The sequence below is a fragment of the Chanodichthys erythropterus genome, chromosome 19, assembly GCF_024489055.1.
Source record: "Chanodichthys erythropterus isolate Z2021 chromosome 19, ASM2448905v1, whole genome shotgun sequence".
NCBI classification, from domain to species: Eukaryota; Metazoa; Chordata; class Actinopteri; order Cypriniformes; family Xenocyprididae; genus Chanodichthys; species Chanodichthys erythropterus.
The window spans coordinates 30,948,387-30,976,091 of record NC_090239.1 but is presented as its reverse complement, the minus strand read 5'-3'; the positions used below and the strand labels follow the sequence as shown (position 1 = coordinate 30,976,091).

Here is a 27,705-nt window from a genome sequence, read left to right as displayed (position 1 = left end):
TTTGTTTTACAGCAATAGAGCAAGCTTCGGCTGTGGACCTTCACTGAGGCTCTGAAGCCCGTCGAGTGCGGCCAAGGAAGAGAACGGGAGCATGCAGTGTCACTTCTCCAGTCTTTTTTGCTCAGGCATAGCAGCCACAAGAGCCTTCTAAAAGGCTGTCTTGGCAGCGGTGGGATTCGAACCCACGCCCCCGAAGAGACTGGAGCCTTAATCCAGCGCCTTAGACCGCTCGGCCACGCTACCATGCGAAAATGCCTTCCATGGGCCATTTTCTGCCTACATTTATTGATTTCATTTTTATCATGTCTTGCTTCGCCACAAGTACATCCGTTGAAATTCCTACGTGCCTTTAAGGAGCTCCTCGACAGGTGGAAAGGCCTCCTAAATACAGGGGTGCGCAGTTACACTCCTGGAGGCTCCACCCCCTCCCTGCAAGCTGCAGTTTCCATCTCTAATCAAACACACCTGAATCAGCTAAGCAAAGCCTTCAGGCCTTACTGCAAAATGGCAGCCAGCTGTGTCGCAGTTCAACTCAAAATCACGAGGTAGTTGTCATTTCACCAAAAACTATCAATGAGTCAAGTTAGCTGCTTCCATTATTTTAGACTGTACATTATTATTACATTCAAATTCATTTTTAAAGTGTTATTACTATGATTGTAAGCTAACAATGCGGGCATTGACTCAAAGTGTAAACGATTAAAGCACGATTACTTGGTAACCACTGTACGAAGGGTGGGGCCCAGGGATAGAAACGAGTCACCCCGCCTTAGCAATGAGACAACCGTCGTGGGAGAGATTGATGCATCCTGCCCGACTTGCGTGTCCCTGAAGGCCCTGGCTGTTGCCAAGGAAAGCGTTTTCTTCTATTCCCAGAACTTTTGCACCTTTTCGGAGCACGCTTAAGCTGTCTGGCCCTCTTTAAAAGCACAGCTGGCAGCAGTCGGATTCGAACCCACGCCCCCGAAGAGACTGGAGCCTAAATCCAGCGCCTTAGACCCCTCGGCCACGCTACCCTGTCGGGGCTCTCTTCGTGGGCCCCGTTCTGCCCATTTGTTTTACAGCAATAGAGCAAGCTTCGGCTGTGGACCTTCACTGAGGCTCTGAAGCCCGTCGAGTGCGGCCAAGGAAGAGAACGGGAGCATGCAGTGTCACTTCTCCAGTCTTTTTTGCTCAGGCATAGCAGCCACAAGAGCCTTCTAAAAGGCTGTCTTGGCAGCGGTGGGATTCGAACCCACGCCCCCGAAGAGACTGGAGCCTTAATCCAGCGCCTTAGACCGCTCGGCCACGCTACCATGCGAAAATGCCTTCCATGGGCCATTTTCTGCCGACATTTATTGATTTCATTTTTATCATGTCTCGCTTCGCCACAAGTACATCCGTTGAAATTCCTACGTGCCTTTAAGGAGCTCCTCGACAGGTGGAAAGGCCTCCTAAATACAGGGGTGCGCAGTTACACTCCTGGAGGCTCCACCCCCTCCCTGCAAGCTGCAGTTTCCATCTCTAATCAAACACACCTGAATCAGCTAAGCAAAGCCTTCAGGCCTTACTGCAAAATGGCAGCCAGCTGTGTCGCAGTTCAACTCAAAATCACGAGGTAGTTGTCATTTCACCAAAAACTATCAATGAGTCAAGTTAGCTGCTTCCATTATTTTAGACTGTACATTATTATTACATTCAAATTCGTTTTTAAAGTGTTACTATGATTGTAAGCTAACAATGCGGGCATTGACTCAAAGTGTAAACGATTAAAGCACGATTACTTGGTAACCACTGTACGAAGGGTGGGGCCCAGGGATAGAAACGAGTCACCCCGCCTTAGCAATGAGACAACCGTCGTGGGAGAGATTGATGCATCCTGCCCGACTTGCGTGTCCCTGAAGGCCCTGGCTGTTGCCAAGGAAAGCGTTTTCTTCTATTCCCAGAACTTTTGCACCTTTTCGGAGCACGCTTAAGCTGTCTGGCCCTCTTTAAAAGCACAGCTGGCAGCAGTCGGATTCGAACCCACGCCCCCGAAGAGACTGGAGCCTAAATCCAGCGCCTTAGACCCCTCGGCCACGCTACCCTGTCGGGGCTCTCTTCGTGGGCCCCGTTCTGCCCATTTGTTTTACAGCAATAGAGCAAGCTTCGGCTGTGGACCTTCACTGAGGCTCTGAAGCCCGTCGAGTGCGGCCAAGGAAGAGAACGGGAGCATGCAGTGTCACTTCTCCAGTCTTTTTTGCTCAGGCATAGCAGCCACAAGAGCCTTCTAAAAGGCTGTCTTGGCAGCGGTGGGATTCGAACCCACGCCCCCGAAGAGACTGGAGCCTTAATCCAGCGCCTTAGACCGCTCGGCCACGCTACCATGCTAAAATGCCTTCCATGGGCCATTTTCTGCCTACATTTTTTGATTTCATTTTTATCATGTCTTGCTTCGCCACAAGTACATCCGTTGAAATTCCTACGTGCCTTTAAGGAGCTCCTCGACAGGTGGAAAGGCCTCCTAAATACAGGGGTGCGCAGTTACACTCCTGGAGGCTCCACCCCCTCCCTGCAAGCTGCAGTTTCCATCTCTAATCAAACACACCTGAATCAGCTAAGCAAAGCCTTCAGGCCTTACTGCAAAATGGCAGCCAGCTGTGTCGCAGTTCAACTCAAAATCACGAGGTAGTTGTCATTTCACCAAAAACTATCAATGAGTCAAGTTAGCTGCTTCCATTATTTTAGACTGTACATTATTATTACATTCAAATTCATTTTTAAAGTGTTATTACTATGATTGTAAGCTAACAATGCGGGCATTGACTCAAAGTGTAAACGATTAAAGCACGATTACTTGGTAACCACTGTACGAAGGGTGGGGCCCAGGGATAGAAACGAGTCACCCCGCCTTAGTAATGAGACAACCGTCGTGGGAGAGATTGATGCATCCTGCCCGACTTGCGTGTCCCTGAAGGCCCTGGCTGTTGCCAAGGAAAGTGTTTTCTTCTATTCCCAGAACTTTTGCACCTTTTCGGAGCACGCTTAAGCTGTCTGGCCCTCTTTAAAAGCACAGCTTGCAGCGGTTGGATTCGAACCCACGCCCCCGAAGAGACTGGAGCCTAAATCCAGCACCTTAGACCCCTCGGCCACGCTACCCTGTGGGGGCTCTCTTCGTGGGCCCCGATCTGCCCATTTGTTTTACAGCAATAGAGCAAGCTTCGGCTTTGGACCTTCACTGAGGCTCTGAAGCCCGTCGAGTGCGGCCAAGGAAGAGAACGGGAGCATGCAGTGTCACTTCTCCAGTCTTTTTTGCTCAGGCATAGCAGCCACAAGAGCCTTCTAAAAGGCTGTCTTGGCAGCGGTGGGATTCGAACCCACGCCCCCGAAGAGACTGGAGCCTTAATCCAGCGCCTTAGACAGCTCGGCCACGCTACCATGCGAAAATGCCTTCCATGGGCCATTTTCCGCCTACATTTATTAATTTCATTTTTACCATGTCATGCTTTGCCACAAGTACATCCGTTGAAATTAGATTAATTGGTAACCCACGTACGAAGGGCGGGGCCCAGGGGTAGGAACGAGTCACCCCACCTTAGTAATCAGACAACCGTCGTGGGAGAGATTGATGCATCCTGCCCGACTTGCGTGTCCCTGAAGGCCCTGGCTGTTGCCAAGGAAAGCATTTTCTTCTATTCCCAGAACTTTTGCACCTTTTCGGAGCATGCTTAAGCTGTCTGGCCCTCTTTAAAAGCACAGCTGGCAGCGGTGGGATTCGAACCCACGCCCCCGAAGAGGAACTCCTACGTGCCTTTAAGCAGCTCCTCGACAGGTGTAAAGGCCTCCTAAATACAGGGGTGCGCAGTTACACTCCTGGAGGCTCCACCCCCTCCCTGCAAGCTGCAGTTTCCATCTCTAATCAAACACACCTGAATCAGCTAAGCAAAGCCTTCAGGCCTTACTGCAAAATGGCAGCCAGCTGTGTCGCAGTTCAACTCAAAATCACGAGGTAGTTGTCATTTCACCAAAAACTATCAATGAGTCAAGTTAGCTGCTTCCATTATTTTAGACTGTACATTATTATTACATTCAAATTCGTTTTTAAAGTGTTACTATGATTGTAAGCTAACAATGCGGGCATTGACTCAAAGTGTAAACGATTAAAGCACGATTACTTGGTAACCACTGTACGAAGGGTGGGGCCCAGGGATAGAAACGAGTCACCCCGCCTTAGCAATGAGACAACCGTCGTGGGAGAGATTGATGCATCCTGCCCGACTTGCGTGTCCCTGAAGGCCCTGGCTGTTGCCAAGGAAAGCGTTTTCTTCTATTCCCAGAACTTTTGCACCTTTTCGGAGCACGCTTAAGCTGTCTGGCCCTCTTTAAAAGCACAGCTGGCAGCAGTCGGATTCGAACCCACGCCCCCGAAGAGACTGGAGCCTAAATCCAGCGCCTTAGACCCCTCGGCCACGCTACCCTGTCGGGGCTCTCTTCGTGGGCCCCGTTCTGCCCATTTGTTTTACAGCAATAGAGCAAGCTTCGGCTGTGGACCTTCACTGAGGCTCTGAAGCCCGTCGAGTGCGGCCAAGGAAGAGAACGGGAGCATGCAGTGTCACTTCTCCAGTCTTTTTTGCTCAGGCATAGCAGCCACAAGAGCCTTCTAAAAGGCTGTCTTGGCAGCGGTGGGATTCGAACCCACGCCCCCGAAGAGACTGGAGCCTTAATCCAGCGCCTTAGACCGCTCGGCCACGCTACCATGCGAAAATGCCTTCCATGGGCCATTTTCTGCCGACATTTATTGATTTCATTTTTATCATGTCTCGCTTCGCCACAAGTACATCCGTTGAAATTCCTACGTGCCTTTAAGGAGCTCCTCGACAGATGGAAAGGCCTCCTAAATACAGGGGTGCGCAGTTACACTCCTGGAGGCTCCACCCCCTCCCTGCAAGCTGCAGTTTCCATCTCTAATCAAACACACCTGAATCAGCTAAGCAAAGCCTTCAGGCCTTACTGCAAAATGGCAGCCAGCCGTGTCGCAGTTCAACTCAAAATCACGAGGTAGTTGTCATTTCACCAAAAACTATCAATGAGTCAAGTTAGCTGCTTCCATTATTTTAGACTGTACATTATTATTACATTCAAATTCATTTTTAAAGTGTTATTACTATGATTGTAAGCTAACAATGCGGGCATTGACTCAAAGTGTAAACGATTAAAGCACGATTACTTGGTAACCACTGTACGAAGGGCGGGGCCCAGGGATAGAAACGAGTTACCCCGCCTTAGCAATGAGACAACCGTCGTGGGAGAGATTGATGCATCCTGCCCGACTTGCGTGTCCCTGAAGGCCCTGGCTGTTGCCAAGGAAAGCGTTTTCTTCTATTCCCAGAACTTTTGCACCTTTTCGGAGCACGCTTAAGCTGTCTGGCCCTCTTTAAAAGCACAGCTGGCAGCAGTCGGATTCGAACCCACGCCCCCGAAGAGACTGGAGCCTAAATCCAGCGCCTTAGACCCCTTGGCCACGCTACCCTGTCGGGGCTCTCTTCGTGGGCCCTGTTCTGCCCATTTGTTTTACAGCAATAGAGCAAGCTTCAGCTGTGGACCTTCACTGAGGCTCTGAAGCCCGTCGAGTGCGGCCAAGGAAGAGAACGGGAGCATGCAGTGTCACTTCTCCAGTCTTTTTTGCTCAGGCATAGCAGCCACAAGAGCCTTCTAAAAGGCTGTCTTGGCAGCGGTGGGATTCGAACCCACGCCCCCGAAGAGACTGGAGCCTTAATCCAGCGCCTTAGACCGCTCGGCCACGCTACCATGCTAAAATGCCTTCCATGGGCCATTTTCCGCCTACATTTTTTGATTTCATTTTTATCATGTCTTGCTTCGCCACAAGTACATCCGTTGAAATTCCTACGTGCCTTTAAGGAGCTCCTCGACAGGTGGAAAGGCCTCCTAAATACAGGGGTGCGCAGTTACACTCCTGGAGGCTCCACCCCCTCCCTGCAAGCTGCAGTTTCCATCTCTAATCAAACACACCTGAATCAGCTAAGCAAAGCCTTCAGGCCTTACTGCAAAATGGCAGCCAGCTGTGTCGCAGTTCAACTCAAAATCACGAGGTAGTTGTCATTTCACCAAAAACTATCAATGAGTCAAGTTAGCTGCTTCCATTATTTTAGACTGTACATTATTATTACATTCAAATTCGTTTTTAAAGTGTTACTATGATTGTAAGCTAACAATGCGGGCATTGACTCAAAGTGTAAACGATTAAAGCACGATTACTTGGTAACCACTGTACGAAGGGTGGGGCCCAGGGATAGGAACGAGTCACCCCGCCTTCGCAATGAGACAACCGTCGTGGGAGAGATTGATGCATCCTGCCCGACTTGCGTGTCCCTGAAGGCCCTGGCTGTTGCCAAGGAAAACGTTTTCTTCTATTCCCAGAACTTTTGCACCTTTTCGGAGCACGCTTAAGCTGTCTGGCCCTCTTTAAAAGCACAGCTTGCAGCGGTTGGATTCGAACCCACGCCCCCGAAGAGACTGGAGCCTAAATCCAGCACCTTAGACCCCTCGGCCACGCTACCCTGTCGGGGCTCTCTTCGTGGGCCCCGTTCTGCCCATTTGTTTTACAGCAATAGAGCAAGCTTCGGCTGTGGACCTTCACTGAGGCTCTGAAGCCCGTCGAGTGCGGCCAAGGAAGAGAACGGGAGCATGCAGTGTCACTTCTCCAGTCTTTTTTGTTCAGGCTTAGCAGCCAAAAGAGCCTTGTAAAAGGCTGTCTTGGCAGCGGTGGGATTCGAACCCACGCCCCCGAAGAGACTGGAGCCTTAATCCAGCGCCTTAGACCGCTCGGCCACGCTACCGTGCAGGAATGTCTTCCATGGGCCATTTTCTGCCTACATTTATTGATTTCATTTTTACCATGTCTTGCTTTGCCACAAGTACATCCGTTGAAATTAGATTAATTGGTAACCCACGTACGAAGGGCGGGGCCCAGGGGTAGGAACGAGTCACCCCACCTTAGTAATCAGACAACCGTCGTGGGAGAGATTGATGCATCCTGCCCGACTTGCGTGTCCCTGAAGGCCCTGGCTGTTGCCAAGGAAAGCGTTTTCTTCTATTCCCAGAACTTTTGCACCTTTTCGGAGCACGCTTAAGCTGTCTGGCCCTCTTTAAAAGCACAGCTGGCAGCGGTGGGATTCGAACCCACGCCCCCAAAGAGGAACTCCTACGTGCCTTTAAGCAGCTCCTCGACAGGTGTAAAGGCCTCCTAAATACAGGGGTGCGCAGTTACACTCCTGGAGGCTCCACCCCCTCCCTGCAAGCTGCAGTTTCCATCTCTAATCAAACACACCTGAATCAGCTAAGCAAAGCCTTCAGGCCTTACTGCAAAATGGCAGCCAGCTGTGTCGCAGTTCAACTCAAAATCACGAGGTAGTTGTCATTTCACCAAAAACTATCAATGAGTCAAGTTAGCTGCTTCCATTATTTTAGACTGTACATTATTATTACATTCAAATTCGTTTTTAAAGTGTTACTATGATTGTAAGCTAACAATGCGGGCATTGACTCAAAGTGTAAACGATTAAAGCACGATTACTTGGTAACCACTGTACGAAGGGTGGGGCCCAGGGATAGAAACGAGTCACCCCGCCTTAGCAATGAGACAACCGTCGTGGGAGAGATTGATGCATCCTGCCCGACTTGCGTGTCCCTGAAGGCCCTGGCTGTTGCCAAGGAAAGCGTTTTCTTCTATTCCCAGAACTTTTGCACCTTTTCGGAGCACGCTTAAGCTGTCTGGCCCTCTTTAAAAGCACAGCTGGCAGCAGTCGGATTCGAACCCACGCCCCCGAAGAGACTGGAGCCTAAATCCAGCGCCTTAGACCCCTCGGCCACGCTACCCTGTCGGGGCTCTCTTCGTGGGCCCTGTTCTGCCCATTTGTTTTACAGCAATAGAGCAAGCTTCGGCTGTGGACCTTCACTGAGGCTCTGAAGCCCGTCGAGTGCGGCCAAGGAAGAGAACGGGAGCATGCAGTGTCACTTCTCCAGTCTTTTTTGCTCAGGCATAGCAGCCACAAGAGCCTTCTAAAAGGCTGTCTTGGCAGCGGTGGGATTCGAACCCACGCCCCCGAAGAGACTGGAGCCTTAATCCAGCGCCTTAGACCGCTCGGCCACGCTACCATGCGAAAATGCCTTCCATGGGCCATTTTCTGCCGACATTTATTGATTTCATTTTTATCATGTCTCGCTTCGCCACAAGTACATCCGTTGAAATTCCTACGTGCCTTTAAGGAGCTCCTCGACAGATGGAAAGGCCTCCTAAATACAGGGGTGCGCAGTTACACTCCTGGAGGCTCCACCCCCTCCCTGCAAGCTGCAGTTTCCATCTCTAATCAAACACACCTGAATCAGCTAAGCAAAGCCTTCAGGCCTTACTGCAAAATGGCAGCCAGCCGTGTCGCAGTTCAACTCAAAATCACGAGGTAGTTGTCATTTCACCAAAAACTATCAATGAGTCAAGTTAGCTGCTTCCATTATTTTAGACTGTACATTATTATTACATTCAAATTCATTTTTAAAGTGTTATTACTATGATTGTAAGCTAACAATGCGGGCATTGACTCAAAGTGTAAACGATTAAAGCACGATTACTTGGTAACCACTGTACGAAGGGCGGGGCCCAGGGATAGAAACGAGTTACCCCGCCTTAGCAATGAGACAACCGTCGTGGGAGAGATTGATGCATCCTGCCCGACTCGCCTTAGACCCCTCGGCCACGCTACCCTGTCGGGGCTCTCTTCGTGGGCCCCGTTCTGCCCATTTGTTTTACAGCAATAGAGCAAGCTTCGGCTGTGGACCTTCACTGAGGCTCTGAAGCCCGTCGAGTGCGGCCAAGGAAGAGAACGGGAGCATGCAGTGTCACTTCTCCAGTCTTTTTTGCTCAGGCATAGCAGCCACAAGAGCCTTCTAAAAGGCTGTCTTGGCAGCGGTGGGATTCGAACCCACGCCCCCGAAGAGACTGGAGCCTTAATCCAGCGCCTTAGACCGCTCGGCCACGCTACCATGCTAAAATGCCTTCCATGGGCCATTTTCCGCCTACATTTTTTGATTTCATTTTTATCATGTCTTGCTTCGCCACAAGTACATCCGTTGAAATTCCTACGTGCCTTTAAGGAGCTCCTCGACAGGTGGAAAGGCCTCCTAAATACAGGGGTGCGCAGTTACACTCCTGGAGGCTCCACCCCCTCCCTGCAAGCTGCAGTTTCCATCTCTAATCAAACACACCTGAATCAGCTAAGCAAAGCCTTCAGGCCTTACTGCAAAATGGCAGCCAGCTGTGTCGCAGTTCAACTCAAAATCACGAGGTAGTTGTCATTTCACCAAAAACTATCAATGAGTCAAGTTAGCTGCTTCCATTATTTTAGACTGTACATTATTATTACATTCAAATTCATTTTTAAAGTGTTATTACTATGATTGTAAGCTAACAATGCGGGCATTGACTCAAAGTGTAAACGATTAAAGCACGATTACTTGGTAACCACTGTACGAAGGGTGGGGCCCAGGGATAGAAACGAGTCACCCCGCCTTAGCAATGAGACAACCGTCGTGGGAGAGATTGATGCATCCTGCCCGACTTGCGTGTCCCTGAAGGCCCTGGCTGTTGCCAAGGAAAACGTTTTCTTCTATTCCCAGAACTTTTGCACCTTTTCGGAGCACGCTTAAGCTGTCTGGCCCTCTTTAAAAGCACAGCTTGCAGCGGTGGGATTCGAACACACGCCCCGAAGAGACTGGAGCCTAAATCCAGCGCCTTAGACGCCTCGGCCATGCTACCCTGTCGGGGCTCTCTTCGTGGGCCCCGTTCTGCCCATTTGTTTTACAGCAATAGAGCAAGCTTCGGCTGTGGACCTTCACTGAGGCTCTGAAGCCCGTCGAGTGCGGCCAAGGAAGAGAACGGGAGCATGCAGTGTCACTTCTCCAGTCTTTTTTGCTCAGGCATAGCAGCCACAAGAGCCTTCTAAAAGGCTGTCTTGGCAGCGGTGGGATTCGAACCCACGCCCCCGAAGAGACTGGAGCCTTAATCCAGCGCCTTAGACCGCTCGGCCACGCTACCATGCGAAAATGCCTTCCATGGGCCATTTTCTGCCGACATTTATTGATTTCATTTTTATCATGTCTCGCTTCGCCACAAGTACATCCGTTGAAATTCCTACGTGCCTTTAAGGAGCTCCTCGACAGGTGGAAAGGCCTCCTAAATACAGGGGTGCGCAGTTACACTCCTGGAGGCTCCACCCCCTCCCTGCAAGCTGCAGTTTCCATCTCTAATCAAACACACCTGAATCAGCTAAGCAAAGCCTTCAGGCCTTACTGCAAAATGGCAGCCAGCTGTGTCGCAGTTCAACTCAAAATCACGAGGTAGTTGTCATTTCACCAAAAACTATCAATGAGTCAAGTTAGCTGCTTCCATTATTTTAGACTGTACATTATTATTACATTCAAATTCATTTTTAAAGTGTTATTACTATGATTGTAAGCTAACAATGCGGGCATTGACTCAAAGTGTAAACGATTAAAGCACGATTACTTGGTAACCACTGTACGAAGGGTGGGGCCCAGGGATAGAAACGAGTCACCCCGCCTTAGCAATGAGACAACCGTCGTGGGAGAGATTGATGCATCCTGCCCGACTTGCGTGTCCCTGAAGGCCCTGGCTGTTGCCAAGGAAAACGTTTTCTTTTATTCCCAGCACTTTTGCACCTTTTCGGAGCATGCTTAAGCTGTCTGGCCCTCTTTAAAAGCACAGCTGGCAGCGGTGGGATTCGAACCCACGCCCCCGAAGAGACTGGAGCCTAAATCTAGCGCCTTAGACCCCTCGGCCACGCTACCCTGTCGGGGCTCTCTTCGTGGGCCCCGTTCTGCCCATTTGTTTTACAGCAATAGAGCAAGCTTCGGCTGTGGACCTTCACTGAGGCTCTGAAGCCCGTCGAGTGCGGCCAAGGAAGAGAACGGGAGCATGCAGTGTCACTTCTCCAGTCTTTTTTGCTCAGGCATAGCAGCCACAAGAGCCTTCTAAAAGGCTGTCTTGGCAGCGGTGGGATTCGAACCCACGCCCCCGAAGAGACTGGAGCCTTAATCCAGCGCCTTAGACCGCTCGGCCACGCTACCATGCTAAAATGCCTTCCATGGGCCATTTTCTGCCGACATTTATTGATTTCATTTTTATCATGTCTTGCTTCGCCACAAGTACATCCGTTGAAATTCCTACGTGCCTTTAAGGAGCTCCTCGACAGGTGGAAAGGCCTCCTAAATACAGGGGTGCGCAGTTACACTCCTGGAGGCTCCACCCCCTCCCTGCAAGCTGCAGTTTCCATCTCTAATCAAACACACCTGAATCAGCTAAGCAAAGCCTTCAGGCCTTACTGCAAAATGGCAGCCAGCTGTGTCGCAGTTCAACTCAAAATCACGAGGTAGTTGTCATTTCACCAAAAACTATCAATGAGTCAAGTTAGCTGCTTCCATTATTTTAGACTGTACATTATTATTACATTCAAATTCGTTTTTAAAGTGTTACTATGATTGTAAGCTAACAATGCGGGCATTGACTCAAAGTGTAAACGATTAAAGCACGATTACTTGGTAACCACTGTACGAAGGGTGGGGCCCAGGGATAGAAACGAGTCACCCCGCCTTAGCAATGAGACAACCGTCGTGGGAGAGATTGATGCATCCTGCCCGACTTGCGTGTCCCTGAAGGCCCTGGCTGTTGCCAAGGAAAGCGTTTTCTTCTATTCCCAGAACTTTTGCACCTTTTCGGAGCACGCTTAAGCTGTCTGGCCCTCTTTAAAAGCACAGCTGGCAGCAGTCGGATTCGAACCCACGCCCCCGAAGAGACTGGAGCCTAAATCCAGCACCTTAGACCCCTCGGCCACGCTACCCTGTCGGGGCTCTCTTCGTGGGCCCCGTTCTGCCCATTTGTTTTACAGCAATAGAGCAAGCTTCGGCTGTGGACCTTCACTGAGGCTCTGAAGCCCGTCGAGTGCGGCCAAGGAAGAGAACGGGAGCATGCAGTGTCACTTCTCCAGTCTTTTTTGCTCAGGCATAGCAGCCACAAGAGCCTTCTAAAAGGCTGTCTTGGCAGCGGTGGGATTCGAACCCACGCCCCCGAAGAGACTGGAGCCTTAATCCAGCGCCTTAGACCGCTCGGCCACGCTACCATGCTAAAATGCCTTCCATGGGCCATTTTCTGCCTACATTTTTTGATTTCATTTTTATCATGTCTTGCTTCGCCACAAGTACATCCGTTGAAATTCCTACGTGCCTTTAAGGAGCTCCTCGACAGGTGGAAAGGCCTCCTAAATACAGGGGTGCGCAGTTACACTCCTGGAGGCTCCACCCCCTCCCTGCAAGCTGCAGTTTCCATCTCTAATCAAACACACCTGAATCAGCTAAGCAAAGCCTTCAGGCCTTACTGCAAAATGGCAGCCAGCTGTGTCGCAGTTCAACTCAAAATCACGAGGTAGTTGTCATTTCACCAAAAACTATCAATGAGTCAAGTTAGCTGCTTCCATTATTTTAGACTGTACATTATTATTACATTCAAATTCATTTTTAAAGTATTATTACTATGATTGTAAGCTAACAATGCGGGCATTGACTCAAAGTGTAAACGATTAAAGCACGATTACTTGGTAACCACTGTACGAAGGGTGGGGCCCAGGGATAGGAACGAGTCACCCCGCCTTCGCAATGAGACAACCGTCGTGGGAGAGATTGATGCATCCTGCCCGACTTGCGTGTCCCTGAAGGCCCTGGCTGTTGCCAAGGAAAGCGTTTTCTTCTATTCCCAGAACTTTTGCACCTTTTCGGAGCACGCTTAAGCTGTCTGGCCCTCTTTAAAAGCACAGCTGGCAGCAGTCGGATTCGAACCCACGCCCCCGAAGAGACTGGAGCCTAAATCCAGCGCCTTAGACCCCTCGGCCACGCTACCCTGTCGGGGCTCTCTTCGTGGGCCCCGTTCTGCCCATTTGTTTTACAGCAATAGAGCAAGCTTCGGCTGTGGACCTTCACTGAGGCTCTGAAGCCCGTCGAGTGCGGCCAAGGAAGAGAACGGGAGCATGCAGTGTCACTTCTCCAGTCTTTTTTGCTCAGGCATAGCAGCCACAAGAGCCTTCTAAAAGGCTGTCTTGGCAGCGGTGGGATTCGAACCCACGCCCCCGAAGAGACTGGAGCCTTAATCCAGCGCCTTAGACCGCTCGGCCACGCTACCATGCGAAAATGCCTTCCATGGGCCATTTTCTGCCGACATTTATTGATTTCATTTTTATCATGTCTCGCTTCGCCACAAGTACATCCGTTGAAATTCCTACGTGCCTTTAAGGAGCTCCTCGACAGATGGAAAGGCCTCCTAAATACAGGGGTGCGCAGTTACACTCCTGGAGGCTCCACCCCCTCCCTGCAAGCTGCAGTTTCCATCTCTAATCAAACACACCTGAATCAGCTAAGCAAAGCCTTCAGGCCTTACTGCAAAATGGCAGCCAGCCGTGTCGCAGTTCAACTCAAAATCACGAGGTAGTTGTCATTTCACCAAAAACTATCAATGAGTCAAGTTAGCTGCTTCCATTATTTTAGACTGTACATTATTATTACATTCAAATTCATTTTTAAAGTGTTATTACTATGATTGTAAGCTAACAATGCGGGCATTGACTCAAAGTGTAAACGATTAAAGCACGATTACTTGGTAACCACTGTACGAAGGGCGGGGCCCAGGGATAGAAACAAGTCACCCCGCCTTAGCAATGAGACAACCGTCGTGGGAGAGATTGATGCATCCTGCCCGACTCGCCTTAGACCCCTCGGCCACGCTACCCTGTCGGGGCTCTCTTCGTGGGCCCCGTTCTGCCCATTTGTTTTACAGCAATAGAGCAAGCTTCGGCTGTGGACCTTCACTGAGGCTCTGAAGCCCGTCGAGTGCGGCCAAGGAAGAGAACGGGAGCATGCAGTGTCACTTCTCCAGTCTTTTTTGCTCAGGCATAGCAGCCACAAGAGCCTTCTAAAAGGCTGTCTTGGCAGCGGTGGGATTCGAACCCACGCCCCCGAAGAGACTGGAGCCTTAATCCAGCGCCTTAGACCGCTCGGCCACGCTACCATGCTAAAATGCCTTCCATGGGCCATTTTCCGCCTACATTTATTGATTTCATTTTTATCATGTCTTGCTTCGCCACAAGTACATCCGTTGAAATTCCTACGTGCCTTTAAGGAGCTCCTCGACAGGTGGAAAGGCCTCCTAAATACAGGGGTGCGCAGTTACACTCCTGGAGGCTCCACCCCCTCCCTGCAAGCTGCAGTTTCCATCTCTAATCAAACACACCTGAATCAGCTAAGCAAAGCCTTCAGGCCTTACTGCAAAATGGCAGCCAGCTGTGTCGCAGTTCAACTCAAAATCACGAGGTAGTTGTCATTTCACCAAAAACTATCAATGAGTCAAGTTAGCTGCTTCCATTATTTTAGACTGTACATTATTATTACATTCAAATTCGTTTTTAAAGTATTATTACTATGATTGTAAGCTAACAATGCGGGCATTGACTCAAAGTGTAAACGATTAAAGCACGATTACTTGGTAACCACTGTACGAAGGGTGGGGCCCAGGGATAGAAACGAGTCACCCCGCCTTAGCAATGAGACAACCGTCGTGGGAGAGATTGATGCATCCTGCCCGACTTGCGTGTCCCTGAAGGCCCTGGCTGTTGCCAAGGAAAGCGTTTTCTTCTATTCCCAGAACTTTTGCACCTTTTCGGAGCACGCTTAAGCTGTCTGGCCCTCTTTAAAAGCACAGCTGGCAGCAGTCGGATTCGAACCCACGCCCCCGAAGAGACTGGAGCCTAAATCCAGCGCCTTAGACCCCTCGGCCACGCTACCCTGTCGGGGCTCTCTTCGTGGGCCCTGTTCTGCCCATTTGTTTTACAGCAATAGAGCAAGCTTCGGCTGTGGACCTTCACTGAGGCTCTGAAGCCCGTCGAGTGCGGCCAAGGAAGAGAACGGGAGCATGCAGTGTCACTTCTCCAGTCTTTTTTGCTCAGGCATAGCAGCCACAAGAGCCTTCTAAAAGGCTGTCTTGGCAGCGGTGGGATTCGAACCCACGCCCCCGAAGAGACTGGAGCCTTAATCCAGCGCCTTAGACCGCTCGGCCACGCTACCATGCGAAAATGCCTTCCATGGGCCATTTTCTGCCGACATTTATTGATTTCATTTTTATCATGTCTCGCTTCGCCACAAGTACATCCGTTGAAATTCCTACGTGCCTTTAAGGAGCTCCTCGACAGGTGGAAAGGCCTCCTAAATACAGGGGTGCGCAGTTACACTCCTGGAGGCTCCACCCCCTCCCTGCAAGCTGCAGTTTCCATCTCTAATCAAACACACCTGAATCAGCTGAGCAAAGCCTTCAGGCCTTACTGCAAAATGGCAGCCAGCTGTGTCGCAGTTCAACTCAAAATCACGAGGTAGTTGTCATTTCACCAAAAACTATCAATGAGTCAAGTTAGCTGCTTCCATTATTTTAGACTGTACATTATTATTACATTCAAATTCATTTTTAAAGTGTTATTACTATGATTGTAAGCTAACAATGCGGGCATTGACTCAAAGTGTAAACGATTAAAGCACGATTACTTGGTAACCACTGTACGAAGGGCGGGGCCCAGGGATAGAAACGAGTTACCCCGCCTTAGCAATGAGACAACCGTCGTGGGAGAGATTGATGCATCCTGCCCGACTTGCGTGTCCCTGAAGGCCCTGGCTGTTGCCAAGGAAAACGTTTTCTTCTATTCCCAGAACTTTTGCACCTTTTCGGAGCACGCTTAAGCTGTCTGGCCCTCTTTAAAAGCACAGCTTGCAGCGGTTGGATTCGAACCCACGCCCCCGAAGAGACTGGAGCCTAAATCCAGCACCTTAGACCCCTCGGCCACGCTACCCTGTCGGGGCTCTCTTCGTGGGCCCCGTTCTGCCCATTTGTTTTACAGCAATAGAGCAAGCTTCGGCTGTGGACCTTCACTGAGGCTCTGAAGCCCGTCGAGTGCGGCCAAGGAAGAGAACGGGAGCATGCAGTGTCACTTCTCCAGTCTTTTTTGCTCAGGCATAGCAGCCACAAGAGCCTTCTAAAAGGCTGTCTTGGCAGCGGTGGGATTCGAACCCACGCCCCCGAAGAGACTGGAGCCTTAATCCAGCGCCTTAGACCGCTCGGCCACGCTACCATGCTAAAATGCCTTCCATGGGCCATTTTCCGCCTACATTTTTTGATTTCATTTTTATCATGTCTTGCTTCGCCACAAGTACATCCGTTGAAATTCCTACGTGCCTTTAAGGAGCTCCTCGACAGGTGGAAAGGCCTCCTAAATACAGGGGTGCGCAGTTACACTCCTGGAGGCTCCACCCCCTCCCTGCAAGCTGCAGTTTCCATCTCTAATCAAACACACCTGAATCAGCTAAGCAAAGCCTTCAGGCCTTACTGCAAAATGGCAGCCAGCTGTGTCGCAGTTCAACTCAAAATCACGAGGTAGTTGTCATTTCACCAAAAACTATCAATGAGTCAAGTTAGCTGCTTCCATTATTTTAGACTGTACATTATTATTACATTCAAATTCGTTTTTAAAGTATTATTACTATGATTGTAAGCTAACAATGCGGGCATTGACTCAAAGTGTAAACGATTAAAGCACGATTACTTGGTAACCACTGTACGAAGGGTGGGGCCCAGGGATAGAAACGAGTCACCCCGCCTTAGCAATGAGACAACCGTCGTGGGAGAGATTGATGCATCCTGCCCGACTTGCGTGTCCCTGAAGGCCCTGGCTGTTGCCAAGGAAAGCGTTTTCTTCTATTCCCAGAACTTTTGCACCTTTTCGGAGCACGCTTAAGCTGTCTGGCCCTCTTTAAAAGCACAGCTGGCAGCAGTCGGATTCGAACCCACGCCCCCGAAGAGACTGGAGCCTAAATCCAGCGCCTTAGACCCCTCGGCCACGCTACCCTGTCGGGGCTCTCTTCGTGGGCCCTGTTCTGCCCATTTGTTTTACAGCAATAGAGCAAGCTTCGGCTGTGGACCTTCACTGAGGCTCTGAAGCCCGTCGAGTGCGGCCAAGGAAGAGAACGGGAGCATGCAGTGTCACTTCTCCAGTCTTTTTTGCTCAGGCATAGCAGCCACAAGAGCCTTCTAAAAGGCTGTCTTGGCAGCGGTGGGATTCGAACCCACGCCCCCGAAGAGACTGGAGCCTTAATCCAGCGCCTTAGACCGCTCGGCCACGCTACCATGCGAAAATGCCTTCCATGGGCCATTTTCTGCCGACATTTATTGATTTCATTTTTATCATGTCTCGCTTCGCCACAAGTACATCCGTTGAAATTCCTACGTGCCTTTAAGGAGCTCCTCGACAGATGGAAAGGCCTCCTAAATACAGGGGTGCGCAGTTACACTCCTGGAGGCTCCACCCCCTCCCTGCAAGCTGCAGTTTCCATCTCTAATCAAACACACCTGAATCAGCTAAGCAAAGCCTTCAGGCCTTACTGCAAAATGGCAGCCAGCCGTGTCGCAGTTCAACTCAAAATCACGAGGTAGTTGTCATTTCACCAAAAACTATCAATGAGTCAAGTTAGCTGCTTCCATTATTTTAGACTGTACATTATTATTACATTCAAATTCATTTTTAAAGTGTTATTACTATGATTGTAAGCTAACAATGCGGGCATTGACTCAAAGTGTAAACGATTAAAGCACGATTACTTGGTAACCACTGTACGAAGGGCGGGGCCCAGGGATAGAAACAAGTCACCCCGCCTTAGCAATGAGACAACCGTCGTGGGAGAGATTGATGCATCCTGCCCGACTCGCCTTAGACCCCTCGGCCACGCTACCCTGTCGGGGCTCTCTTCGTGGGCCCCGTTCTGCCCATTTGTTTTACAGCAATAGAGCAAGCTTCGGCTGTGGACCTTCACTGAGGCTCTGAAGCCCGTCGAGTGTGGCCAAGGAAGAGAACGGGAGCATGCAATGTCACTTCTCCAGTCTTTTTTGCTCAGGCATAGCAGCCACAAGAGCCTTCTAAAAGGCTGTCTTGGCAGCGGTGGGATTCGAACCCACGCCCCCGAAGAGACTGGAGCCTTAATCCAGCGCCTTAGACCGCTCGGCCACGCTACCATGCTAAAATGCCTTCCATGGGCCATTTTCCGCCTACATTTTTTGATTTCATTTTTATCATGTCTTGCTTCGCCACAAGTACATCCGTTGAAATTCCTACGTGCCTTTAAGGAGCTCCTCGACAGGTGGAAAGGCCTCCTAAATACAGGGGTGCGCAGTTACACTCCTGGAGGCTCCACCCCCTCCCTGCAAGCTGCAGTTTCCATCTCTAATCAAACACACCTGAATCAGCTAAGCAAAGCCTTCAGGCCTTACTGCAAAATGGCAGCCAGCTGTGTCGCAGTTCAACTCAAAATCACGAGGTAGTTGTCATTTCACCAAAAACTATCAATGAGTCAAGTTAGCTGCTTCCATTATTTTAGACTGTACATTATTATTACATTCAAATTCGTTTTTAAAGTGTTATTACTATGATTGTAAGCTAACAATGCGGGCATTGACTCAAAGTGTAAACGATTAAAGCACGATTACTTGGTAACCACTGTACGAAGGGTGGGGCCCAGGGATAGAAACGAGTCACCCCGCCTTAGCAATGAGACAACCGTCGTGGGAGAGATTGATGCATCCTGCCCGACTTGCGTGTCCCTGAAGGCCCTGGCTGTTGCCAAGGAAAACGTTTTCTTCTATTCCCAGAACTTTTGCACCTTTTCGGAGCACGCTTAAGCTGTCTGGCCCTCTTTAAAAGCACAGCTGGCAGCGGTGGGATTCGAACCCACGCCCCCGAAGAGACTGGAGCCTAAATCCAGCGCCTTAGACCCCTCGGCCACGCTACCCTGTCGGGGCTCTCTTCGTGGGCCCCGTTCTGCCCATTTGTTTTACAGCAATAGAGCAAGCTTCGGCTGTGGACCTTCACTGAGGCTCTGAAGCCCGTCGAGTGCGGCCAAGGAAGAGAACGGGAGCATGCAGTGTCACTTCTCCAGTCTTTTTTGCTCAGGCATAGCAGCCACAAGAGCCTTCTAAAAGGCTGTCTTGGCAGCGGTGGGATTCGAACCCACGCCCCCGAAGAGACTGGAGCCTTAATCCAGCGCCTTAGACCGCTCGGCCACGCTACCATGCGAAAATGCCTTCCATGGGCCATTTTCTGCCTACATTTATTGATTTCATTTTTATCATGTCTCGCTTCGCCACAAGTACATCCGTTGAAATTCCTACGTGCCTTTAAGGAGCTCCTCGACAGGTGGAAAGGCCTCCTAAATACAGGGGTGCGCAGTTACACTCCTGGAGGCTCCACCCCCTCCCTGCAAGCTGCAGTTTCCATCTCTAATCAAACACACCTGAATCAGCTAAGCAAAGCCTTCAGGCCTTACTGCAAAATGGCAGCCAGCTGTGTCGCAGTTCAACTCAAAATCACGAGGTAGTTGTCATTTCACCAAAAACTATCAATGAGTCAAGTTAGCTGCTTCCATTATTTTAGACTGTACATTATTATTACATTCAAATTCATTTTTAAAGTGTTATTACTATGATTGTAAGCTAACAATGCGGGCATTGACTCAAAGTGTAAACGATTAAAGCACGATTACTTGGTAACCACTGTACGAAGGGCGGGGCCCAGGGATAGGAACGAGTCACCCCGCCTTAGCAATGAGACAACCGTCGTGGGAGAGATTGATGCATCCTGCCCGACTTGCGTGTCCCTGAAGGCCCTGGCTGTTGCCAAGGAAGAGAACGGGAGCATGCAGTGTCACTTCTCCAGTCTTTTTTGCTCAGGCATAGCAGCCACAAGAGCCTTCTAAAAGGCTGTCTTGGCAGCGGTGGGATTCGAACCCACGCCCCCGAAGAGACTGGAGCCTTAATCCAGCGCCTTAGACCGCTCGGCCACGCTACCATGCTAAAATGCCTTCCATGGGCCATTTTCCGCCTACATTTATTGATTTCATTTTTATCATGTCTTGCTTCGCCACAAGTACATCCGTTGAAATTCCTACGTGCCTTTAAGGAGCTCCTCGACAGGTGGAAAGGCCTCCTAAATACAGGGGTGCGCAGTTACACTCCTGGAGGCTCCACCCCCTCCCTGCAAGCTGCAGTTTCCATCTCTAATCAAACACACCTGAATCAGCTAAGCAAAGCCTTCAGGCCTTACTGCAAAATGGCAGCCAGCTGTGTCGCAGTTCAACTCAAAATCACGAGGTAGTTGTCATTTCACCAAAAACTATCAATGAGTCAAGTTAGCTGCTTCCATTATTTTAGACTGTACATTATTATTACATTCAAATTCGTTTTTAAAGTATTATTACTATGATTGTAAGCTAACAATGCGGGCATTGACTCAAAGTGTAAACGATTAAAGCACGATTACTTGGTAACCACTGTACGAAGGGTGGGGCCCAGGGATAGAAACGAGTCACCCCGCCTTAGCAATGAGACAACCGTCGTGGGAGAGATTGATGCATCCTGCCCGACTTGCGTGTCCCTGAAGGCCCTGGCTGTTGCCAAGGAAAGCGTTTTCTTCTATTCCCAGAACTTTTGCACCTTTTCGGAGCACGCTTAAGCTGTCTGGCCCTCTTTAAAAGCACAGCTGGCAGCAGTCGGATTCGAACCCACGCCCCCGAAGAGACTGGAGCCTAAATCCAGCGCCTTAGACCCCTCGGCCACGCTACCCTGTCGGGGCTCTCTTCGTGGGCCCTGTTCTGCCCATTTGTTTTACAGCAATAGAGCAAGCTTCGGCTGTGGACCTTCACTGAGGCTCTGAAGCCCGTCGAGTGCGGCCAAGGAAGAGAACGGGAGCATGCAGTGTCACTTCTCCAGTCTTTTTTGCTCAGGCATAGCAGCCACAAGAGCCTTCTAAAAGGCTGTCTTGGCAGCGGTGGGATTCGAACCCACGCCCCCGAAGAGACTGGAGCCTTAATCCAGCGCCTTAGACCGCTCGGCCACGCTACCATGCGAAAATGCCTTCCATGGGCCATTTTCTGCCGACATTTATTGATTTCATTTTTATCATGTCTCGCTTCACCACAAGTACATCCGTTGAAATTCCTACGTGCCTTTATGGAGCTCCTCGACAGATGGAAAGGCCTCCTAAATACAGGGGTGCGCAGTTACACTCCTGGAGGCTCCACCCCCTCCCTGCAAGCTGCAGTTTCCATCTCTAATCAAACACACCTGAATCAGCTAAGCAAAGCCTTCAGGCCTTACTGCAAAATGGCAGCCAGCTGTGTCGCAGTTCAACTCAAAATCACGAGGTAGTTGTCATTTCACCAAAAACTATCAATGAGTCAAGTTAGCTGCTTCCATTATTTTAGACTGTACATTATTATTACATTCAAATTCATTTTTAAAGTGTTATTACTATGATTGTAAGCTAACAATGCGGGCATTGACTCAAAGTGTAAACGATTAAAGCACGATTACTTGGTAACCACTGTACGAAGGGCGGGGCCCAGGGATAGAAACAAGTCACCCCGCCTTAGCAATGAGACAACCGTCGTGGGAGAGATTGATGCATCCTGCCCGACTCGCCTTAGACCCCTCGGCCACGCTACCCTGTCGGGGCTCTCTTCGTGGGCCCCGTTCTGCCCATTTGTTTTACAGCAATAGAGCAAGCTTCGGCTGTGGACCTTCACTGAGGCTCTGAAGCCCGTCGAGTGTGGCCAAGGAAGAGAACGGGAGCATGCAATGTCACTTCTCCAGTCTTTTTTGCTCAGGCATAGCAGCCACAAGAGCCTTCTAAAAGGCTGTCTTGGCAGCGGTGGGATTCGAACCCACGCCCCCGAAGAGACTGGAGCCTTAATCCAGCGCCTTAGACCGCTCGGCCACGCTACCATGCTAAAATGCCTTCCATGGGCCATTTTCCGCCTACATTTATTGATTTCATTTTTATCATGTCTTGCTTCGCCACAAGTACATCCGTTGAAATTCCTACGTGCCTTTAAGGAGCTCCTCGACAGGTGGAAAGGCCTCCTAAATACAGGGGTGCGCAGTTACACTCCTGGAGGCTCCACCCCCTCCCTGCAAGCTGCAGTTTCCATCTCTAATCAAACACACCTGAATCAGCTAAGCAAAGCCTTCAGGCCTTACTGCAAAATGGCAGCCAGCTGTGTCGCAGTTCAACTCAAAATCACGAGGTAGTTGTCATTTCACCAAAAACTATCAATGAGTCAAGTTAGCTGCTTCCATTATTTTAGACTGTACATTATTATTACATTCAAATTCGTTTTTAAAGTATTATTACTATGATTGTAAGCTAACAATGCGGGCATTGACTCAAAGTGTAAACGATTAAAGCACGATTACTTGGTAACCACTGTACGAAGGGTGGGGCCCAGGGATAGGAACGAGTCACCCCGCCTTCGCAATGAGACAACCGTCGTGGGAGAGATTGATGCATCCTGCCCGACTTGCGTGTCCCTGAAGGCCCTGGCTGTTGCCAAGGAAAACGTTTTCTTCTATTCCCAGAACTTTTGCACCTTTTCGGAGCACGCTTAAGCTGTCTGGCCCTCTTTAAAAGCACAGCTGGCAGCAGTCGGATTCGAACCCACGCCCCCGAAGAGACTGGAGCCTAAATCCAGCGCCTTAGACCCCTCGGCCACGCTACCCTGTCGGGGCTCTCTTCGTGGGCCCCGTTCTGCCCATTTGTTTTACAGCAATAGAGCAAGCTTCGGCTGTGGACCTTCACTGAGGCTCTGAAGCCCGTCGAGTGCGGCCAAGGAAGAGAACGGGAGCATGCAGTGTCACTTCTCCAGTCTTTTTTGCTCAGGCATAGCAGCCACAAGAGCCTTCTAAAAGGCTGTCTTGGCAGCGGTGGGATTCGAACCCACGCCCCCGAAGAGACTGGAGCCTTAATCCAGCGCCTTAGACCGCTCGGCCACGCTACCATGCGAAAATGCCTTCCATGGGCCATTTTCCGCCTACATTTATTGATTTCATTTTTATCATGTCTCGCTTCGCCACAAGTACATCCGTTGAAATTCCTACGTGCCTTTAAGGAGCTCCTCGACAGGTGGAAAGGCCTCCTAAATACAGGGGTGCGCAGTTACACTCCTGGAGGCTCCACCCCCTCCCTGCAAGCTGCAGTTTCCATCTCTAATCAAACACACCTGAATCAGCTAAGCAAAGCCTTCAGGCCTTACTGCAAAATGGCAGCCAGCTGTGTCGCAGTTCAACTCAAAATCACGAGGTAGTTGTCATTTCACCAAAAACTATCAATGAGTCAAGTTAGCTGCTTCCATTATTTTAGACTGTACATTATTATTACATTCAAATTCATTTTTAAAGTGTTATTACTATGATTGTAAGCTAACAATGCGGGCATTGACTCAAAGTGTAAACGATTAAAGCACGATTACTTGGTAACCACTGTACGAAGGGCGGGGCCCAGGGATAGAAACAAGTCACCCCGCCTTAGCAATGAGACAACCGTCGTGGGAGAGATTGATGCATCCTGCCCGACTCGCCTTAGACCCATCGGCCACGCTACCCTGTCGGGGCTCTCTTCGTGGGCCCCGTTCTGCCCATTTGTTTTACAGCAATAGAGCAAGCTTCGGCTGTGGACCTTCACTGAGGCTCTGAAGCCCGTCGAGTGCGGCCAAGGAAGAGAACGGGAGCATGCAGTGTCACTTCTCCAGTCTTTTTTGCTCAGGCATAGCAGCCACAAGAGCCTTCTAAAAGGCTGTCTTGGCAGCGGTGGGATTCGAACCCACGCCCCCGAAGAGACTGGAGCCTTAATCCAGCGCCTTAGACCGCTCGGCCACGCTACCATGCTAAAATGCCTTCCATGGGCCATTTTCCGCCTACATTTATTGATTTCATTTTTATCATGTCTTGCTTCGCCACAAGTACATCCGTTGAAATTCCTACGTGCCTTTAAGGAGCTCCTCGACAGGTGGAAAGGCCTCCTAAATACAGGGGTGCGCAGTTACACTCCTGGAGGCTCCACCCCCTCCCTGCAAGCTGCAGTTTCCATCTCTAATCAAACACACCTGAATCAGCTAAGCAAAGCCTTCAGGCCTTACTGCAAAATGGCAGCCAGCTGTGTCGCAGTTCAACTCAAAATCACGAGGTAGTTGTCATTTCACCAAAAACTATCAATGAGTCAAGTTAGCTGCTTCCATTATTTTAGACTGTACATTATTATTACATTCAAATTCGTTTTTAAAGTATTATTACTATGATTGTAAGCTAACAATGCGGGCATTGACTCAAAGTGTAAACGATTAAAGCACGATTACTTGGTAACCACTGTACGAAGGGTGGGGCCCAGGGATAGGAACGAGTCACCCCGCCTTCGCAATGAGACAACCGTCGTGGGAGAGATTGATGCATCCTGCCCGACTTGCGTGTCCCTGAAGGCCCTGGCTGTTGCCAAGGAAAACGTTTTCTTCTATTCCCAGAACTTTTGCACCTTTTCGGAGCACGCTTAAGCTGTCTGGCCCTCTTTAAAAGCACAGCTGGCAGCGGTGGGATTCGAACCCACGCCCCCGAAGAGACTGGAGCCTAAATCCAGCGCCTTAGACCCCTTGGCCACGCTACCCTGTCGGGGCTCTCTTCGTGGGCCCCGTTCTGCCCATTTGTTTTACAGCAATAGAGCAAGCTTCGGCTGTGGACCTTCACTGAGGCTCTGAAGCCCGTCGAGTGCGGCCAAGGAAGAGAACGGGAGCATGCAGTGTCACTTCTCCAGTCTTTTTTGCTCAGGCTTAGCAGCCACAAGAGCCTTCTAAAAGGCTGTCTTGGCAGCGGTGGGATTCGAACCCACGCCCCCGAAGAGACTGGAGCCTTAATCCAGCGCCTTAGACCGCTCGGCCACGCTACCATGCGAAAATGCCTTCCATGGGCCATTTTCTGCCGACATTTATTGATTTCATTTTTATCATGTCTCGCTTCGCCACAAGTACATCCGTTGAAATTCCTACGTGCCTTTAAGGAGCTCCTCGACAGGTGGAAAGGCCTCCTAAATACAGGGGTGCGCAGTTACACTCCTGGAGGCTCCACCCCCTCCCTGCAAGCTGCAGTTTCCATCTCTAATCAAACACACCTGAATCAGCTAAGCAAAGCCTTCAGGCCTTACTGCAAAATGGCAGCCAGCTGTGTCGCAGTTCAACTCAAAATCACGAGGTAGTTGTCATTTCACCAAAAACTATCAATGAGTCAAGTTAGCTGCTTCCATTATTTTAGACTGTACATTATTATTACATTCAAATTCATTTTTAAAGTGTTATTACTATGATTGTAAGCTAACAATGCGGGCATTGACTCAAAGTGTAAACGATTAAAGCACGATTACTTGGTAACCACTGTACGAAGGGCGGGGCCCAGGGATAGGAACGAGTCACCCCGCCTTAGCAATGAGACAACCGTCGTGGAAGAGATTGATGCATCCTGCCCGACTTGCGTGTCCCTGAAGGCCCTGGCTGTTGCCAAGGAAAACGTTTTCTTCTATTCCCCAACTACATTTATTGATTTCATTTTTATCATGTCTCGCTTCGCCACAAGTACATCCGTTGAAATTCCTACGTGCCTTTAAGGAGCTCCTCGACAGGTGGAAAGGCCTCCTAAATACAGGGGTGCGCAGTTACACTCCTGGAGGCTCCACCCCCTCCCTGCAAGCTGCAGTTTCCATCTCTAATCAAACACACCTGAATCAGCTAAGCAAAGCCTTCAGGCCTTACTGCAAAATGGCAGCCAGCTGTGTCGCAGTTCAACTCAAAATCACGAGGTAGTTGTCATTTCACCAAAAACTATCAATGAGTCAAGTTAGCTGCTTCCATTATTTTAGACTGTACATTATTATTACATTCAAATTCATTTTTAAAGTGTTATTACTATGATTGTAAGCTAACAATGCGGGCATTGACTCAAAGTGTAAACGATTAAAGCACGATTACTTGGTAACCACTGTACGAAGGGTGGGGCCCAGGGATAGGAACGAGTCACCCCGCCTTCGCAATGAGACAACCGTCGTGGGAGAGATTGATGCATCCTGCCCGACTTGCGTGTCCCTGAAGGCCCTGGCTGTTGCCAAGGAAAACGTTTTCTTCTATTCCCAGAACTTTTGCACCTTTTCGGAGCACGCTTAAGCTGTCTGGCCCTCTTTAAAAGCACTGCTGGCAGCGGTGGGATTCGAACCCACGCCCCCGAAGAGACTGGAGCCTAAATCCAGCGCCTTAGACCCCTCGGCCACGCTACCCTGTCGGGGCTCTCTTCGTGGGCCCCGTTCTGCCCATTTGTTTTACAGCAATAGAGCAAGCTTCGGCTGTGGACCTTCACTGAGGCTCTGAAGCCCGTCGAGTGCGGCCAAGGAAGAGAACGGGAGCATGCAGTGTCACTTCTCCAGTCTTTTTTGCTCAGGCTTAGCAGCCAAAAGAGCCTTCTAAAAGGCTGTCTTGGCAGCGGTGGGATTCGAACCCACGCCCCCGAAGAGACTGGAGCCTTAATCCAGCGCCTTAGACCGCTCGGCCACGCTACCATGCGAAAATGCCTTCCATGGGCCATTTTCTGCCTACATTTATTGATTTCATTTTTATCATGTCTCGCTTCGCCACAAGTACATCCGTTGAAATTCCTACGTGCCTTTAAGGAGCTCCTCGACAGGTGGAAAGGCCTCCTAAATACAGGGGTGCGCAGTTACACTCCTGGAGGCTCCACCCCCTCCCTGCAAGCTGCAGTTTCCATCTCTAATCAAACACACCTGAATCAGCTAAGCAAAGCCTTCAGGCCTTACTGCAAAATGGCAGCCAGCTGTGTCGCAGTTCAACTCAAAATCACGAGGTAGTTGTCATTTCACCAAAAACTATCAATGAGTCAAGTTAGCTGCTTCCATTATTTTAGACTGTACATTATTATTACATTCAAATTCATTTTTAAAGTGTTATTACTATGATTGTAAGCTAACAATGCGGGCATTGACTCAAAGTGTAAACGATTAAAGCACGATTACTTGGTAACCACTGTACGAAGGGCGGGGCCCAGGGATAGGAACGAGTCACCCCGCCTTAGCAATGAGACAACCGTCGTGGGAGAGATTGATGCATCCTGCCCGACTTGCGTGTCCCTGAAGGCCCTGGCTGTTGCCAAGGAAATCGTTTTCTTCTATTTCACATCTAGTTTTTTTGATTTTATTTTTATAATGTCTCTCTTCGCCACAAGTACATCCGTTGAAATTCCTACGTGCCTTTAAGGAGCTCCTCGACAGGTGGAAAGGCCTCCTAAATACAGGGGTGCGCAGTTACACTCCTGGAGGCTCCACCCCCTCCCTGCAAGCTGCAGTTTCCATCTCTAATCAAACACACCTGAATCAGCTAAGCAAAGCCTTCAGGCCTTACTGCAAAATGGCAGCCAGCTGTGTCGCAGTTCAACTCAAAATCACGAGGTAGTTGTCATTTCACCAAAAACTATCAATGAGTCAAGTTAGCTGCTTCCATTATTTTAGACTGTACATTATTATTACATTCAAATTCATTTTTAAAGTATTATTACTATGATTGTAAGCTAACAATGCGGGCATTGACTCAAAGTGTAAACGATTAAAGCACGATTACTTGGTAACCACTGTACGAAGGGCGGGGCCCAGGGATAGGAACGAGTCACCCCGCCTTCGCAATGAGACAACCGTCGTGGGAGAGATTGATGCA

The 27,705-nt window shown here is 49.8% G+C and overlaps 30 non-coding genes across 30 annotated transcripts; all 30 read right to left on the bottom strand.

Moving 5' to 3' along the window:
• Positions 1-161: 161 nt before the first annotated feature.
• trnal-aag (transfer RNA leucine (anticodon AAG)) lies at positions 162-243 on the bottom strand. Its single transcript has one exon. It is a non-coding gene; the product is annotated as a tRNA-Leu (tRNA).
• Positions 244-1,213: 970 nt separating this feature from the next.
• On the bottom strand, positions 1,214-1,295 carry trnal-aag (transfer RNA leucine (anticodon AAG)). Its single transcript has one exon. It is a non-coding gene; the product is annotated as a tRNA-Leu (tRNA).
• Positions 1,296-2,262: 967 nt separating this feature from the next.
• Positions 2,263-2,344, bottom strand: trnal-aag (transfer RNA leucine (anticodon AAG)). The gene has a single exon. It is a non-coding gene; the product is annotated as a tRNA-Leu (tRNA).
• A 970-nt stretch (positions 2,345-3,314) lies between these two features.
• Positions 3,315-3,396, bottom strand: trnal-aag (transfer RNA leucine (anticodon AAG)). The gene has a single exon. It is a non-coding gene; the product is annotated as a tRNA-Leu (tRNA).
• A 1,236-nt stretch (positions 3,397-4,632) lies between these two features.
• trnal-aag (transfer RNA leucine (anticodon AAG)) lies at positions 4,633-4,714 on the bottom strand. The gene has a single exon. It is a non-coding gene; the product is annotated as a tRNA-Leu (tRNA).
• A 970-nt stretch (positions 4,715-5,684) lies between these two features.
• On the bottom strand, positions 5,685-5,766 carry trnal-aag (transfer RNA leucine (anticodon AAG)). The gene has a single exon. It is a non-coding gene; the product is annotated as a tRNA-Leu (tRNA).
• Positions 5,767-6,733: 967 nt separating this feature from the next.
• Positions 6,734-6,815, bottom strand: trnal-aag (transfer RNA leucine (anticodon AAG)). Its single transcript has one exon. It is a non-coding gene; the product is annotated as a tRNA-Leu (tRNA).
• A 1,236-nt stretch (positions 6,816-8,051) lies between these two features.
• trnal-aag (transfer RNA leucine (anticodon AAG)) lies at positions 8,052-8,133 on the bottom strand. The gene has a single exon. It is a non-coding gene; the product is annotated as a tRNA-Leu (tRNA).
• An 800-nt stretch (positions 8,134-8,933) lies between these two features.
• trnal-aag (transfer RNA leucine (anticodon AAG)) lies at positions 8,934-9,015 on the bottom strand. The gene has a single exon. It is a non-coding gene; the product is annotated as a tRNA-Leu (tRNA).
• Positions 9,016-9,984: 969 nt separating this feature from the next.
• Positions 9,985-10,066, bottom strand: trnal-aag (transfer RNA leucine (anticodon AAG)). The gene has a single exon. It is a non-coding gene; the product is annotated as a tRNA-Leu (tRNA).
• Positions 10,067-10,757: 691 nt separating this feature from the next.
• trnal-uag (transfer RNA leucine (anticodon UAG)) lies at positions 10,758-10,839 on the bottom strand. The gene has a single exon. It is a non-coding gene; the product is annotated as a tRNA-Leu (tRNA).
• A 197-nt stretch (positions 10,840-11,036) lies between these two features.
• trnal-aag (transfer RNA leucine (anticodon AAG)) lies at positions 11,037-11,118 on the bottom strand. The gene has a single exon. It is a non-coding gene; the product is annotated as a tRNA-Leu (tRNA).
• A 967-nt stretch (positions 11,119-12,085) lies between these two features.
• trnal-aag (transfer RNA leucine (anticodon AAG)) lies at positions 12,086-12,167 on the bottom strand. Its single transcript has one exon. It is a non-coding gene; the product is annotated as a tRNA-Leu (tRNA).
• Positions 12,168-13,137: 970 nt separating this feature from the next.
• trnal-aag (transfer RNA leucine (anticodon AAG)) lies at positions 13,138-13,219 on the bottom strand. Its single transcript has one exon. It is a non-coding gene; the product is annotated as a tRNA-Leu (tRNA).
• Positions 13,220-14,019: 800 nt separating this feature from the next.
• Positions 14,020-14,101, bottom strand: trnal-aag (transfer RNA leucine (anticodon AAG)). The gene has a single exon. It is a non-coding gene; the product is annotated as a tRNA-Leu (tRNA).
• A 970-nt stretch (positions 14,102-15,071) lies between these two features.
• On the bottom strand, positions 15,072-15,153 carry trnal-aag (transfer RNA leucine (anticodon AAG)). The gene has a single exon. It is a non-coding gene; the product is annotated as a tRNA-Leu (tRNA).
• A 970-nt stretch (positions 15,154-16,123) lies between these two features.
• Positions 16,124-16,205, bottom strand: trnal-aag (transfer RNA leucine (anticodon AAG)). The gene has a single exon. It is a non-coding gene; the product is annotated as a tRNA-Leu (tRNA).
• Positions 16,206-17,175: 970 nt separating this feature from the next.
• trnal-aag (transfer RNA leucine (anticodon AAG)) lies at positions 17,176-17,257 on the bottom strand. The gene has a single exon. It is a non-coding gene; the product is annotated as a tRNA-Leu (tRNA).
• Positions 17,258-18,057: 800 nt separating this feature from the next.
• trnal-aag (transfer RNA leucine (anticodon AAG)) lies at positions 18,058-18,139 on the bottom strand. Its single transcript has one exon. It is a non-coding gene; the product is annotated as a tRNA-Leu (tRNA).
• Positions 18,140-18,830: 691 nt separating this feature from the next.
• On the bottom strand, positions 18,831-18,912 carry trnal-uag (transfer RNA leucine (anticodon UAG)). The gene has a single exon. It is a non-coding gene; the product is annotated as a tRNA-Leu (tRNA).
• A 197-nt stretch (positions 18,913-19,109) lies between these two features.
• trnal-aag (transfer RNA leucine (anticodon AAG)) lies at positions 19,110-19,191 on the bottom strand. Its single transcript has one exon. It is a non-coding gene; the product is annotated as a tRNA-Leu (tRNA).
• Positions 19,192-19,885: 694 nt separating this feature from the next.
• Positions 19,886-19,967, bottom strand: trnal-aag (transfer RNA leucine (anticodon AAG)). Its single transcript has one exon. It is a non-coding gene; the product is annotated as a tRNA-Leu (tRNA).
• Positions 19,968-20,937: 970 nt separating this feature from the next.
• On the bottom strand, positions 20,938-21,019 carry trnal-aag (transfer RNA leucine (anticodon AAG)). Its single transcript has one exon. It is a non-coding gene; the product is annotated as a tRNA-Leu (tRNA).
• An 800-nt stretch (positions 21,020-21,819) lies between these two features.
• On the bottom strand, positions 21,820-21,901 carry trnal-aag (transfer RNA leucine (anticodon AAG)). Its single transcript has one exon. It is a non-coding gene; the product is annotated as a tRNA-Leu (tRNA).
• Positions 21,902-22,871: 970 nt separating this feature from the next.
• Positions 22,872-22,953, bottom strand: trnal-aag (transfer RNA leucine (anticodon AAG)). Its single transcript has one exon. It is a non-coding gene; the product is annotated as a tRNA-Leu (tRNA).
• Positions 22,954-23,753: 800 nt separating this feature from the next.
• trnal-aag (transfer RNA leucine (anticodon AAG)) lies at positions 23,754-23,835 on the bottom strand. Its single transcript has one exon. It is a non-coding gene; the product is annotated as a tRNA-Leu (tRNA).
• A 691-nt stretch (positions 23,836-24,526) lies between these two features.
• On the bottom strand, positions 24,527-24,608 carry trnal-uag (transfer RNA leucine (anticodon UAG)). The gene has a single exon. It is a non-coding gene; the product is annotated as a tRNA-Leu (tRNA).
• Positions 24,609-24,805: 197 nt separating this feature from the next.
• trnal-aag (transfer RNA leucine (anticodon AAG)) lies at positions 24,806-24,887 on the bottom strand. Its single transcript has one exon. It is a non-coding gene; the product is annotated as a tRNA-Leu (tRNA).
• A 1,292-nt stretch (positions 24,888-26,179) lies between these two features.
• trnal-uag (transfer RNA leucine (anticodon UAG)) lies at positions 26,180-26,261 on the bottom strand. The gene has a single exon. It is a non-coding gene; the product is annotated as a tRNA-Leu (tRNA).
• A 197-nt stretch (positions 26,262-26,458) lies between these two features.
• trnal-aag (transfer RNA leucine (anticodon AAG)) lies at positions 26,459-26,540 on the bottom strand. Its single transcript has one exon. It is a non-coding gene; the product is annotated as a tRNA-Leu (tRNA).
• Between the last annotated feature and the right edge of the window lie 1,165 nt (positions 26,541-27,705).